General features: G+C 35.2%; 1 long non-coding RNA gene across 1 annotated transcript; it reads right to left on the reverse strand.

Moving 5' to 3' along the window:
• Positions 1 to 14,043: 14,043 nt before the first annotated feature.
• LOC121732913 lies at positions 14,044 to 14,860 on the reverse strand. Its single transcript, XR_006036459.1, has 2 exons — positions 14,509 to 14,860; positions 14,044 to 14,462 (listed from the first exon to the last, which is right to left on the reverse strand). It is a non-coding gene; the product is annotated as an uncharacterized LOC121732913 (long non-coding RNA).
• Positions 14,861 to 16,033: the final 1,173 nt, after the last annotated feature.

The raw sequence follows: 16,033 nt of genomic DNA on the forward strand, positions 1-16,033 counted from the left end.
TGTTGAACAGTTGTTTTGAGACCATTTTGTACTGATTTTTTCTCTAATCAACTGTTCAACAGGTGTTTAAATCTTTTGTAGTAATACCGAAACATTCTGAATGTGATCTTATTCATTTTAAAGCTCTTGCTAGTCAAAATATTTTTACAGCTAATAAACTATACTAGGTATTTTTGTCTTTATCTGGCGCATTAAAAACGTTACATGACAGAAAAATACGGAAGAACAGAGCTTGAAATGCGTAAATATAAATATATTTGCTAGTAAGAGATTGAAAGATTAAAAATGTTAGTAACTTCCAAATTGCACTTTAAATTAAGGGCCAAAAATTTATATAGCTTTATTAGTATGTATTAGCAACAAATGTAATCAATATTACCATGTAGATTTTTGTATGCAATATTTAAATGAAGCATAATTCCTCTATCTATTAAATTGAAAAGTATTATACTTTGTAAGATGGTTTGGCTGAGCTTGTGAGTATTATAATATTATGACGTATAGGTCGCTCACAATTTAAAGACAGCTCGGCGAAACGGGAAGGAGCAATGGGCGTATGCGCACAGTATATCTACCAATAAAGTGTCGCTGTCAGATCGCTATCTATCAATCACGACCCGTCTGATCACTGATCTACCAATAGCGTGGCCCCGCTTACTCTTGCCTATCGAAGAGACTTAAAAATCGAACACCTTTCCATGTTTGCCCAAACAACCATAAAATTGTGCGTGACCTTTACGAGAATAATTATTAAAATTGTATTTTTCACTAATATTTAGTCCTTCGTCTGTCCATTAGTTTGTAGATTTTTTTAGGGTGTTTTGTAATTAGTTAGCTGTATATAAATTATCTGATTATTATTATTATTTCTTAGAAAATCTCTCAATCCTTTTCAGTGTGACATTAAAAAGAAACGCTGCAGGATTTGTCAACCTTTTTTAATTTCGTAATTTGATAACAAGATGTAGTAGGAACCGTACAATTTTCCGGGATAAAAAGTATCCTATGTCCTTTCCCGGGACTCAAAGTATCTCCATAAGAAATTTTATCGAAATCGGTTCAGCGGTTTGGGCGTGAAGAGGTAACAGACAGACACACTTTCGTATTTATAATATTAATATGGAAGTATGGATTAATGTACATCAAGCAGCGTGGTTACTATATTTTACGCCCTAGTCCACCGACGCATTCGCATGCGGCAGCGAAAACTGTCAGTAGTATGCATATCTATAATATAAACCTTAATCTGTGGTAGTATGCCAGAATTTCGCATACGCTTTGTTTCGCTCCGCTCGCGTCTGTGTAGCGATGGCTTCGCAGCTCCTTGCGAAACAATACCGACAAGGACGCAACTAATTCATTCAAGCTAATGTTAGAGCGAGACAAAGCGTATGCGAAATTCTGCCATACTACTACTGACAGTTTGCTGACAGTTTTCGGTGCCGCATGCGAATGCGTCGGTGGACTAGAGGCGCAGTGCTGCGAACTGTTGTCGGCACTCCGAAACTTCACATTAATAATGTACTTGACATGTCCTTATACATATATATGTAGCCTATATAGGCTAACCTGAAGGTATATTTCCTGCTAGATTTCTAGCTAAAAAAGTGTGAATTTTCCATCCAGGATATAACAGGTTCAAAGGTGCATTTTAAGAGTTGCCAAGAATCAGGAAATGTAATCTTGTTAGTTTGTGTAAATTAAGAACATTTTTTAAAGCTATGGATACTGTCAATACACTTAATATATTGTAGCTTTTTATTCGTATAAATAAATAAATAAATGGACGTCGCAAACGTGGCCGGCCAAGGAAGAGATTTCGCGACGAGCTGAAGGCATACCAGCCGGGCTGGCCAACGGTGGTGCAGGATCGACAAAAGTGGAAGACTCTGGGGGGCCATTGCCCAGCAGTGGGACATCATAGGCTAATTAAAAAAAAATTAAGGCCCTTTGTCCATTGCTTCACCGGAAAGTCACCGACAAAAATACAAATAAAATGCCACTTTATGACCCAGGCTATAGAGTTTATTTCGCTCTACGCCACTACAAAGCAGCCGCGGCATGAGTCGCTAGACCAATGTCGCTAGAAAATGGAACCTATAGCCCTACATCATAAAGTGGCATTTTATTTGTATTTTTGTCGGTGACGTCCAGCCGGCCTAAGATGTGCACAACGAGATATCTCACTATCGAGCGTAGTTATATTGTTGATATCGATGTAATATCTCTTTTTCCCTAACATGCGTACGTCGATATATAAATTTCTCGTTCGTAGACTAGCTTCACAGATAATAGGTATATATCGACAAACTAATCTCGTTTGTCAAAATCTTGACAAAAGTCATGTTGTCATGTTAGGATGCGTAGACAAAAATAGCACAGATTAAGAAAAAAACACAGTTATCTCTAATTTTGACGACAGTCGCGAGAAATAAAGTATGTTATGTTAGAGTCAATAGAAAAGAAGAGATAAACCAGTTAACATCGAGAAAACATGTAGACAAAATTTTCTCGTTGTGAGTTGCTTAGGCCGGCAGGTTATAGCGGCGGTGGACAAACGGCATTAGGGCCTGTCACATGTCCACGTCACGACATCGTCAACTTGGAACGGTACGGTAACGTGGCACGGTACGTTGACGTGACGTGAAAATTTACGTCATTGTGACGTAAAATGCACGTCACGATATATCGTGACGTGACGTGACGTGACATACAAGGCATGGCGACGTACAATGTTGCTATAGCAACATTGTACGTCGCCATGCCTTGTAAAACTGCCACATTCTTCACTACTTATCTAGATGTGGACCGCACAATACTTATTCTGCTTTTGCTATTGTTAAAATCAGAGAAAGAGAAGAAAAAAGACGTGCATATTTACGTTACGTTGACGTCACGTCACGACAACGTACCGTGCCACGTTACCGCACCGTTCCACGTTGACGACGTCGTGACGTGGAGATGTGGACAGGCCGTTATTCGGAATAAAAGCATCCGGTAGTGTCTCCAAATGTTTTGTATACAATTTAACTTCTTATTCAATCAAAGTACCTTCCTTACCTTAAATAATGTTAACATTATTTATGTTAAATTGATGTGAAATTGTACATAAAGTTATTGTTTGATAACAATATTTATAATACATAGTAGGGTTATAAAATCATATCCTATGCGAAATGGATTTGTGTATAAATATAAATTATTATTATATACAATTTTGTAGTTTCATTTATTGTATTAAAGATAAATTATTTTCATATTTTAAATTATTTAGACCAGAGGTTCCCAAACTCATTTGTTTCGTGGCGTTGGTGAATACTGCGGACCACCTGCACTCTACACTCTACAGTAACACAACAATACTGATCCATAAAACTTGCTATTATTTTAAATAACAGTCGCTGTGGTTTTCAACAAATTATCCGTCTTAGATGCCAGGGATGGCGAACCAATGGCACGTGACATGAAATTTTGAGCACGTCAATGATTACAAAATTATTATAGTGATTATTCTACAAAAGCGCCTAGTAATAGGCTAGGGGCATTACATTTTTAAATATACGCGTCAAGATTATAAAGAAAAATTTTATTTTGTGGCACGTCTTGTCATCACTTGAGTAATTACTTAGAAAAGTGGCACGTTTCCACCATACAGTTTTGAGTTCTAGCGACTAGCACGGAGTTCCCGCGTAGCTAGCAAGGTTAAAAGGCGGAGTTCACACACTTTCTGAATATGGAATATGCATTACGCAAGTTCTTACAAAAACAATTTCTGAGCTTCTTATGACATTGGCTGCCTAATTGGGGTCAACAAATATTTTTTTATAGACCCCCATTAACGACTTGTGGACCCCCATTTTTTTTCCACGCAAGCGTAGACTTCTGTCGGGCTCTCGTGGATCCCTGGGGGTCCACCCCAGGGATCCACGAGAGCCCTGGACCACTTTGGGAATCAATGATTTAGACGGAAAGTCTGATTAGAGTTGTGAATTTCGAATTTCGAAAATGAAATTCGAATCAATAATAAACACTACTGGAGTTTACTTGATTTTAATTCAGGTAACCAAAGAGAATGTAAACTATATAACTCAGGTAACTAGAAATTTATTGAACTTGATTTGAACGGAAATAACGAAATATTAGATATTTTAATTCGCTATCCGTCAAGAGATGGCGCAGTACAAAACTAAAAGCGCCATTTATGATTTTAAGTGTGAATTACGTAGTAAACATGCTGTTGTTATGTTAACATATATTTAATCATAGATGTCGCTGCTTTGTTATTTATCAAAATACCTCCTAAACTCTGAAGGCTCTTGGCCCGTGGGTCCCTGGACGTAGCCTGGTACTCTGCGCGGTCATAGATGACGTGTATTGTTTAGGAACTTACAAATTCGCGCTTGCGCAGTGTCGTTAACATGTATCGTCGTCCGTCGACAAAAAACTTCAGTGGGGTTTTATAGGGCTCTTGGATATCTCTAGTGGCGCGGCGAGTGGCAGATTCAGGCAACACGTGTCCGTCAGAGTGCGATCAGCTGTAAAATACGGTTTACTAGTTTTAATGAAAACACGTTAAAAATGCTCTGAAATAGGAAAATATGGGCGGTACGAGGTACTGTTGTGTTGTAGGGTGCAAAAATTCACAATCTTCGAATCGTGAATTAACGTTTTATTCGTTTCTGAGACGGAATTGGGAAACTTATCGAAAACGAAATCAACATGCCGATTATTAATCATGCTTAAATCTAAATCTCGCATGAATATTTCTAAAATATCACGTGCAAGTTACTTTTAATATCATTGTTTCATTATGTATAATAATATATTGTAATTTAAAAAACGATATAATAAAAAATAACAAATAAAATTATTGTCGGTTCAATATTTCAGAACAATACTTATTCCTTCAATATTCACTTTTGCATTTATACTATTATCATACTAATATACTAATTACTGATATTACTAATTTACTAATAATATTATAAGTGCGAAAGTGTGTCTGTCTGTTACCTCTTAACGCCTAAACTGCTGAACAGATTTTGCTGAAATTTGGCATGGATAACTCCATATATCCTTAAGAGTCCCGGAAAAGGACATAGGCAGTGGCGTAACTATAAGATCCGGAGCCCGTGGCAAATTGATGGGGCTCTATCAGTAAAAATCGTCACGTTAATAATAAAACAATATGTACTTAAAAAATGTTGCCCTTTTGGGCCGAAGGCCCGTAGCATTTTGCCAGCCCTATAGTTACGCCACTGGACATAGGATACTTTTGTTTCCGGAAAATGTACGGTTCCCGAACCCGAACGAATAGAGTTATGGCACAACGAGTTGCGGGCGTCATCTAGTAAATGTGTATAATATATTATTACATATTAAAATTTTCTTTGATAATGAAATACAATATCTTCATTTTCCATTTTTATTTTGCATGTACGGTTGAATAGTTGCTGAAAATATATTCATTTACATTATTCAACTATTAATTAATTTTCCAATTAATACATAGCTCCACTTTCACGTCGTACAGTCGATTACCTACTCGTCTGTGGTATTACTTTTACACGGATGATTCGTTCTCCATCATCATGGATTTCGAAGACCTCATGAACATGATTGCTTTGGAATAGTTTGCACCCTATAATTTTTAATTAGGTAAACAACCTGTTATTAGTAATAAGTAATAAGATGATCTTACAAATAAATAAATACACAGTAAAAAATTATATTCAATTAATTTGAAAGAATATTTCATGATCGTGTATATTTAAGTAAATATAGCTTTCGATACAGATTTTCCGCGGAAAAAGTCTGTGGAAATATTCCGAAATCCAAACTTAAGGGGCTCCAATACGCGAATGACCTTGGGCAAACGAGTGTTTCCACACCCCACTTCCGTACCTCACCCCCGCGGCATTCGCAATAACGACATCTAGTGCAATATCGAACAATCAACACAACGCAGTCTAAAATACATATTTTAATGTAAAGAGGAAAACTATTATAGACAGTTCGCTTATTTCACAAAAGGTTAATGAGTCATGGTAGCGCAATGGTCAGGTCAGCATGAAAATTCATTATACATTATGAGTCTCAGGTTCGCTACGCGATGAAAATTTGATTTTTATTAATTGCTTTTTTACAACATTTATTTGGAATATTTTATTATTAATTGGGTAAAACAAATGTTTTTTCTTCAAAATGTTATTTATTCAAATTGCTGTTTTAAAATCCCTTCAGAATGTTTAGCTCATTAAAATGTAACTAGAGTAAGTACTCAAAAAATACGTAGGTAATGAATGATAGCTTAATTATTGACTTTTTTTTTATTTTTTATTCAGAAGTAACGCGGCCAGGCGCGCCGTGTGCCTTCGCTTTTAGTAGTCGACGTTGTTTCCGTGGACGTTTTTTGCCAAATAATAAATTAGTAAATAATCCACGGTAAATCTACTCGACACAACTGTACAGTGTACACGCTCGAGAATAAAATTATTATACTAGCAGCGCTAAGGGCTGCTGTACACCGGAATGGCAGCGGCGAGGCGAGCACTTTCAGTGTCATACGGTTTTAAACTTTATCTTCATTATTGTAATAAGTACATAGTATCGCTTGAGAAGTCTACTAGTCTAAGCGATAAGTTGAGAATGGCGAAATATAGAGATAAGGGTCATAAAAATACGTGCGATAGCTCATTAGATTCGGGAAGAAGTCTAGAAAAATGTATCGGAAGCGTGTATTAGCACACAAAAAATTGCAAAAGTTATAAGCAAATTAGGTTGCCTAAAAAAAGGTATTACGTTTTTTGTTAAAAACTCCGGAACTATTAACATTTAAGAAGTTTAAAAAAAAGATTCTTAAAGAGGAGGAAATATCCATAAGAAAACTCGCAACCTCCTCACTCCTAAGTAGGGCATCGAGACCGGGTTTTCCCGAAACCTGAAAACCCGGGTTTTTTGAGCTTTTCGGGTTTTTCGTTTTTTGATAATTATTAAAGGCCAGACCTGATTTAATGGTATTTATAACAAATTTTATAACATATTGTATAGGTTTAATTATTTATATTGGTCATAATTACACAACATATAATATTTTTAAGAAAAAGTTTCGTTTTAGGAGCATTAAAGACTAATTGTCATAAAAATATTTATTAATAATAATTAATAATACATATTTTAAAAAACCTACCAAAACTATTCAATGTAAAAAAGCCAAGTCTCTTCAAACAATCTGTCCTTCGCAAAAAGTTTTCAAATTTCATAGAAGCCAAGTCTTGTTAAACTTATTTTATAGTTTTCAATCAACATTCAGTGATTGACTACAGTTTTGTTTATTATGTGATCACAGGCTTACAAAATAAAGTGTGGACAGCTTCAAAGGGTTCTAAAGACTTAGAAGTAAGTCTGCTGAAAGTACCGTAGACTTTTGATGATGGGCAAGTCAGCCACTAGGTGACAAAACGTTGAAACTTGTTGGTGATAAAATACACCCATCAATAAGGTCTTAGGGATATTTGTATTTTTGGAATATCTAAAAACCTGTCAAGAATTTTTGAAGACAGTGTATGGAACAATGATAGCTTATTTTTTAATATTTAATAAAATATTATTAAAAACACTTTTCCGAATTTTATCGTTTATAAAGCAATCACAGGTATCTTACAGTCACAAAAAGTCAATAATAAGTAAACAAATCTTTATTTCCTTTCATAAACTGAAAATTTTATTCGAATGAGATATTTTTATTGCTGATTGTCAAATTAATAGTAATAATTTATACTGATCGATTTTTGGCTGTATACAGTATTTTTACAAAAAAATATTTATTGTATCCTGCTGCGGTATGACACCCAGTTTTCTTTGCAATTTAAAGTCATTATTTTCAGTCGTCTAACTTACTAAAAACACTTAAAGGTTTTTGTTTGTCGTTATGCTTTTTGTCATTATTTGTTATATTCACAACATAACAAAAAGCGACAATATGAAGACAATGCAATCAGTAAAAAGGTTCCAGGAGAGCAACCAGCCCCTAGAAACTGACAAAACCATGCCGAGGAGTTTCCATCAACTATATTTTGAACCCATGTTTTTGTATTGCCGTCTGACAAATGCGGCAGATTGCTTTTTATTGGTTGAGAGACTGATGGTGGTAGGACGAATGGTGGCTTTCTTTAGCCGGCCGTGGATATCATACTCACTGCGGAATTACTAAAACACGTGATTTCGGTGAATCGAGATGAAATATAACAAGCAGAGTTTTTATCAGCACCAGCGCCAGAGACAATTTCTTGTGTGTAACAGCATGCCACCATGGTTAATCTTCCAAATTCATTAAAAGCAACATTCCGCATTTGCCATAATATTATGGTCTGGTCTGATCAATTATATGGTAATCTGACATGAATTTTGTCTATTGTGACTAGAACTAATGACTACAAAAAGCTTTGAGGTGTAGTGTAATGTAAAAATTTTCAGTAAGATTTTCCAGTTTGTTGGATAACAGAAAAGTTACCTTAAATTGCAAAGAATATTCGGCTTCATACCGTAGCGAGGCAGACAAAAGGCAATTTCAAGTAAAAACTAGGCACAAAAATTTAATTACAGGTATATCATCAATAAGGACCAAATAATTATTAATAACGTGACAATCAGCAATAAAAATGTAAAAGATGAAATAAAGATTTGTTGGCATACGTTTTATATTTAAGGTTATTCTTCCATTTACTGTCTTCAAAAATTCTTGATAGATTTTTATATATAAAAAACAAATACATTTAATAATATAATTATGCAATTTGGAGGTGAAGCTTGTTGTAATACCTACTTAATCTTGGGCCGAAAATCTTAATCCCTAGCTTTGATAAGATCCAATATGTATAATAGGAGAGGTAAATAGTCGCTTTTCTAAAAGTATGTGACCGCACACTATGGTATTTAAATCGCTGAAAATCATATTTTAAGTATTTTCGCTTCGTTAATCTTTGAATTTTAAGAAAACTCGTACCCGGGTTTTCGATAAAAAAAACCTGAAAACCCGGGTTTTGAAAAAAGGGTCCGGGTTTCGATGCCCTAGTCCTAAGCCTCCGCGCGACATTTTTAGGTAGCGCGCGCGGCTTCAAATTTCAAAACCGAGCAAGTCACACTGATTATTTTTTTAAAGGTATTAAATATTGATTTAAAAATGATAATAATAATAATACTTGGATTTCTGAGGCTGATAATAATAAAAATACTTGGATTTCTAGTCTTTTGTTCAAGTTAAAAAAATATTATAAACAAAGTATTACTTACATTTTTTAAATTTTTATGGCGTGATCTTGTTAAGTATGTTTATATCAAGGGCTCCACGAAGTGAAAAATTTTTACGAAAATTATTTAAGATTTTATTTAAAGTACAATGAGGACGGAAGTTCGAAAAAATTTCGTTAGTTAAAACATTTTGTCTGATTTGTTGAAAAATTAACTTGAAGTTAAATTTCCAACGGGAGCAAATTCTTTGAAGTGTTCGGAATAAATACACCATAAGTTTTTGAAATTTTTAAATCAATATTTAATACCTTTAAAAAAATAATCAGTGTGACGTGCTCGGTTTTGAAGCCGCGCGCGCTGCCTAAAAATGCCGCGCGGAGGCTTAGGAGGGAGTTGGGAGTTTTCTTATGGAAATTTCCTCCTCTTTAAGAACCTTTTTTTAAATCTTCTTAAATGTTAATAGTTCCGGAGTTTTTAACAAAAAACGTAATACCTTTTTTTTGGCAACCTAATTTGCTTATAACTTTTGCAATTTTTTGTGTTGCTAATTAATACACGCTTCCGATACATTTTTCTAGACGTCTTCCCGAATCTAATGAGCTATCGCACGTATTTTTATGACCCTTATCTCTATATTTCGCCATTCTCAACTTATCGCTTACACTATACGGCCGCCCGTGGCCGCTCGTGGCCGCTCGTGGCCGATATCAAACTATGTACTTAGATACGACGACGTACATGCCGTCTAAACTGTAGCAATCAGCAATGTTTTTGCATGCAAAATGTGCATCGAGAAAATATTGTCGTCCTCTTTTGTCTTACAGTAATATCATATACTACTTTCTCAATACTTATTATTACAAACGGACGTTTTATTGTTGTTCATTTTGACGGGCTCATTCATGGTTTCAAGGATAACGGTGTTTATACTAACTCACTGTATATAAATGTACTTATATCATAATACATGTACCTACCTATACAAGAATTATATTATAAATATACATGTAGTAAAAAGAATAATTTCAATATTACAAACGTCCGTTTGTTATATTGAAATTCACTCCAATTTTATTTATTTGTACATATAAATATTTTGCACGTATCATTACATAATAATATAATATTTTAAAAAAAATTGCATCGCAATCGCGTGCATTTGTGACCTTGACATCGGGCACGCCTATAGATGCTGGCGGGAAAGATTCCGAATTATTCCCGTCGAATACTTCGGAAGTATTCCGAAATATTCCGAAACTTTGGGAATATTTCAACTGTCAAAAATAACGAGGAAAATTGCGCTTGGAAGTTGTAAACTATTTATCTTTAGTTGTGTATCTAAGAATATGTGATGCCGGTTACTAACATTATTAGCCAAGCGGCGAGAAACGGCTTTTTTGGCTTATTATCATTACTAGCGATAAATAGCGGCTGGTTACTTTTCTTTGATAATACCTAATCATATAAGTTCGTTTATTTTTTATGGTTTTTATTCTGATTTACTTACAATAGGATATATAGGATATAAGTAATAAGTAGGTAAGTAGAGATTAATCTATCCCATTCGCCATTACTAATTTATGATAAAACTAGATGACGCCCGCAACTCCGTTGCGCCAAAATTCGTTTATCGCGCCGGAACCGTACATTTTTCCGGGATAAAAACTATCCTATGTCCTTTCTCGGAACTCAAAGTATTTCCATGTCAATTTTCAGCCAAATCGGTTCAGCGGTTCGAGCGTGAAGAGGTAACAGACAGACAGGCAAACAGACACACTTTCGCATTTATAATATTAAACCTAGAAGTAGGTATAGATAAACAATTTATATTTTACTTAAGTACGTAATGTGCCACTGAACAAATAATTCACTCAACCACCACAAACCACAAACAAACACGTATATTTCCATTGAATTATTCCGGCGAAATATTCGACGGAAACATTCGAATGCGGGGTACGAATCTTTCCGCGGGGTGAGGGAAAACTTCTCCGGGGAGCATCTCCCTTCCGCACCGCCGCGCCGTCGCCCGCTCGTACGGGCGAGCGAGTCGTGCGAGCGGGCGACGGCGGTCGAATATTTCGCCGTGGCAATCGGCGCGCGCGAAGCGGTGATAGCGGCCGGCGGGCGACGCTCTATGCACGGCGGCGATCGATGATTGATGCAATATACGATTTTTCAGCATAAATAAAAATTCATATTTTTTTTTATTAAATTCATTTTGAATAATTCAAATTTAAAGAAACTTTCCCAGAAGTATTCCGGAATTATTCGGAATTTTTCAGAAGTTTTGCAACTATAGGCACGCCCACGCCGCCGTCTATTCGGTGCGTATGCATGTTACTATAGCAAAGCAAGTTCATTGTAGTTCTGAATAATTATGACAGATGGCGTGCCTGATTTTACGTAATTTAAATCGTAGGCGCAGCGACGCGAAGCGACACAACCTCCCCCTGCAAAGGCGCGCAGCCGTCTGCCGCCCGCGTCCCGCTCTGACCCCTCTCTTCAAAAACAGCTATAAGTTGTCATATCTAATAAAATGTTGCATTAAATAAAAATGTAAGAAAACACATTTGTAAATGACATAAATACTCATAATTTGAGCCAAAATTTCTGGCAATATATTTTGAAACAACAGAATTAACACAATATTTGTAGGAAAATTATTGCGTTCAAATTTTTTTTTTTTCTCGTAAACTATACTTCTAAATTAGAATTTTTTAAAAAGGAAATGAAGGTCAATAAATTAGCTATCATTACGTATTTTATATTGAGTACTCTCTTTACATTTGAATGAGCAGTGAAGGAAAACTCTGCGGGCAATATGGTATTTTCACGTAATGAATCCCCTTAATAGTAATTTGGCTCATTACTTTTTATTGTGCTAAAAATATAAACAATTACCAAAAAAGTGCAGTGACTTGTATGAGAATCATATGAGAAAAGCGGTCACGAGTTTCCGCCGTCAACCGACCCGCGGCGTTGCCGTAGCTTAGCAACGATATCCAAGAGGCCTTATCACTCTTTCTTATACCGCATTTATACATTCGCACGAATAGCGAGGCGAATCACGAGGCGAATGACGAACACGAATGTGTAAACAGTGCGCTCGCTATTCGCCTCGCACTTCGCCTCGCGATTCGTGGCATTCGCGTTGAGAGCGGTTTTTCGGGCGCGAATCAAAGGGCACGAATAGCGAATACGAACTTACTGTTTACACATTCGTCTGCATTCAGTTGACAGCTAGCGTCCGACCCTACAGGACGTGTACAAAGCTGAACATACATATTTGACTTAAGTACACTGTACTGAAAATAAGCCTATTTTTAGTAGAGTGTATAATATTATGTGATCATGTTATTATTATATTAATGTTAGTACAATGTTATTAGTTGTTACACTCGTTTCTTTTCTTACTATTGTGTAAACTTATAAGTCATAATTTAAGATACTTACTTACTTATAACTTATTATACATTATACATACAAAAAGATTTTGTAGTTAGTAAAGTATATTATTATATTTATTAGTTTTAGTATAGTATTTATGAGCGCGTAGCTCGCCGATAAACTGCTATGCAGTTTGGCGGGCTAATATAATAAGGAAATATATTTCGGTTTTTAATAAAGATTTATTATTATTTTTATTATTATTTAGTATTATTATTATTATGTAATAAAAATGGAGTAGAGTGAAGAGCGAATTTTAGAATTCCTATAATTTTACAAAAAGGATGAGCTCATTTGGGACCCAAAATATCGCTATCATAAATTTAATATTTCTCATTCAACATCGCTATCATAATATGAACACGTCCTCCATGTTCGTGTGCGAATATCAAAATGAATCACCCCACGAATGTGTGAACGGTAGTTCGCGACAGCATTCGTATACGAATGTTTCGTGGGATGTTTCGTCGAATGACGAGGCGAATAGCGAACGCGAATGTATAAATGCAGTATAAATTATAGATTTTTTGTATTTTTAAAAACTTTTAAGTTTATTTCGACGTGCCTTTTTCAGTGAAATTTACATTTTAAAGCAGTCAAGATAGAAATATAATAGTCTAAACTCCTCCGGCAATGTAGGTATTGCCCGAAAATCAGAGTAGCCGCTAACCAGAGTACCTACTTATACATACCCGGGTACATACTGCTCTACTCAGAGGAATCGCACAGAATTTTTGGGGGTATTTTAAGTTTTAAAGAGTGCGGGGTATTTTTCTATAGCGCGAACTGCGACTTCTTGTACGTCGAGGGCCGAGGCCCTCAGGCGCCAAGAGTGAAGACCCTCCAATCTCCATTACTCGAAGCGAAGATCGCGCGCGGAGTTTTACTAGTTTGGTTATCTACCTGTGTAGTTAGCGTAATTTCTAATCGACTTCCCAAAAAGGGACAAGGCTCTTTGGTCGGCTGTGGATATATTTTTTCAGAATTTATAATTTCCATATACATATACAGCCTACAGGATGTAACAAAGCAAAGTGATAATATACTTTAGGGCGTGCATCAGTCCCCTGTATAGAGTTCATGGTAAAAGTAGCTGAAAGTGTATTTTTTTAAACTTTTGTATGGACAAACTCATACGGGACATATACACTTTTCGTCTTTTTGCTAGAGGGGTTAAATGAAACATCAAGTTATCTATGTATTTAAAATTTAATTTTTGTTACTTATATACAAATTACAACATTCACTATTATAATAGGTATTAGTATTACTATATTTACATAATATGTAATAGTACACTTTAGAAGCGTAATTTCATTTATTCAAGTTCAAAATACATGAGGAAAGTTTTGGAATAGTACTCGCGACATAGCCATCGTTCCGTCGGGGACAGGGACCGACTAGATTTGTATAAAACCGGATAGGACTGGATAAAACCGGATAGGACTTGACAAACCCGGATAGAACTTTATAAAAACGGATAGGAGTAGATAAAACCGGACAGAACTGTATAAAACCGGGTAGGACTGTATATAACCATTAACCGTAGGACTGAATTAACCTGGATATGAGATAGAATCGGATAGCGCTGGACCATATCGCGCGCCCGCAGGCAATATTTGCATGGTATTGGCAGATCGAAGATAACCATTAAACTTTATACAGTTAGGTTTCACCATGTAATAAAACCACGAAGGAAAACTTTTATCTGATTGGAATAGACTTTGAATCTGGGTTATTGGCTGCTTTTCCTGTGTTGAAACCTACGAATAATAGTTTTTATTTTTCGTAGGTTAAAACCTCTAAAACTTATATATTATGTAGCCTTCTCTTTCAAGTTTACGACGATGTATGAAAGAGACAGCAAAATTGCGATTTTGATTTTTTTATTGGCATTTGGCATTTATTCTAGCGTTTGCCTGTCGATTCTCTGCCCCCGCCTCACACAATTATTTTATTTCACTAACACTAAAAATCCATAAAAATTCCCAAGGAAAGCAACGAGAACAATTAAAATTATCGAAAACTTAAAAAATAACGAAATAAATACTGTTATTTTAAATAATATCTTGTGGTACTCTGTACATATACTTGTGAAAACGCCTTTACAGTTTACTTCACCAGATACAACACAAATTACATTTTTTTAATAAAAAACAGAAATTTTAAAGAAATTTTCTGTTTTTTTTTAAAATTACAATTGGATTCAAATTAAATATCATATTCATTAAAATTGACTCAAAATTATGTTTTAAATTTAACATATTTTGAGTCTAAAATTAACTTAAAGTGAATACAGTATTTTCATGTTTGTTGATCTTTATTAATTTTAATAACACATTTTTGTCACATTCATAAGCTATTAAAAAAAATCATAATATTCAATATAACAATATATACCTACAACCTACGAATAATAAAAACTAAGGAATCGTAACTCCCATACTATTACCGTTTTAAAGAAGGGGCATTTTTGTATGGGACCCGTACCCAAGCTGTTGCACGTTGAGACATATACCAAATTAAAGGGCTTGAAAAATTGAACATTTTATTGTATGACGAAAAATCTCTAAACCATGGGAGGAAAAAGTTAATAAGGTAGAAGGTAAGAAACAATCATTTCAATTCTTTTTTCAATTCTTTAAAAATTCGCTCAAGGTCACCTAAATATTGCAAATGTATTGAAATGTGTACCTAAGGTACATTTTTTTGACAAGTAAGTATTGTGGAGCATGTTTTTTGACGGAGTTATTTTTCCTTAGTTTTTATTATTCGTAGCCTACACCAAAACAGACGAAAACGTCTGGGGGCACGGTAGCGCAGCCGCCAAGTCCCATGTCAATAAAATGGATTTTCTTTGTCGAAACAAAAAACAACATTGCCACAAGTGCGACTACAGAGTACCCTCACATACACTACCGCGTAGTCTCTGGCCGAAGTTACTCTACACAAAGCTGGGCTCACATACATATTTTAATTACAACAACATAGGGCGTTTTTCTGTTGAATATTTACATAGCGACTATGCCATCTCAATATTAAAAGAAATACCCAAGTCATTAGAAAAATGCTCGCTCCGCTCGTCTAATACTGGCTTGTTTAGTAACAAAGCAAATATTAGTAAGTTAAACCTTAATAATAGCGGGTTTACAACATTCCAACCAGTGATCGAATCTAGCGATGGATTACTAATGGAATAATGTAAACGGGCACTGGAATGCAAATCAGTGCATTCCAATTCATTTTATGGCAAATAATAATACACATGTATTTAGTCAATCGGTAATTATTTGCCGATTGTTTGATGATCAAAAAATAAAAGTCAAGTGACTAA

This window comes from Aricia agestis, chromosome 13, assembly GCF_905147365.1.
Source record: "Aricia agestis chromosome 13, ilAriAges1.1, whole genome shotgun sequence".
Lineage (NCBI taxonomy): Eukaryota > Metazoa > Arthropoda > Insecta > Lepidoptera > Lycaenidae > Aricia > Aricia agestis.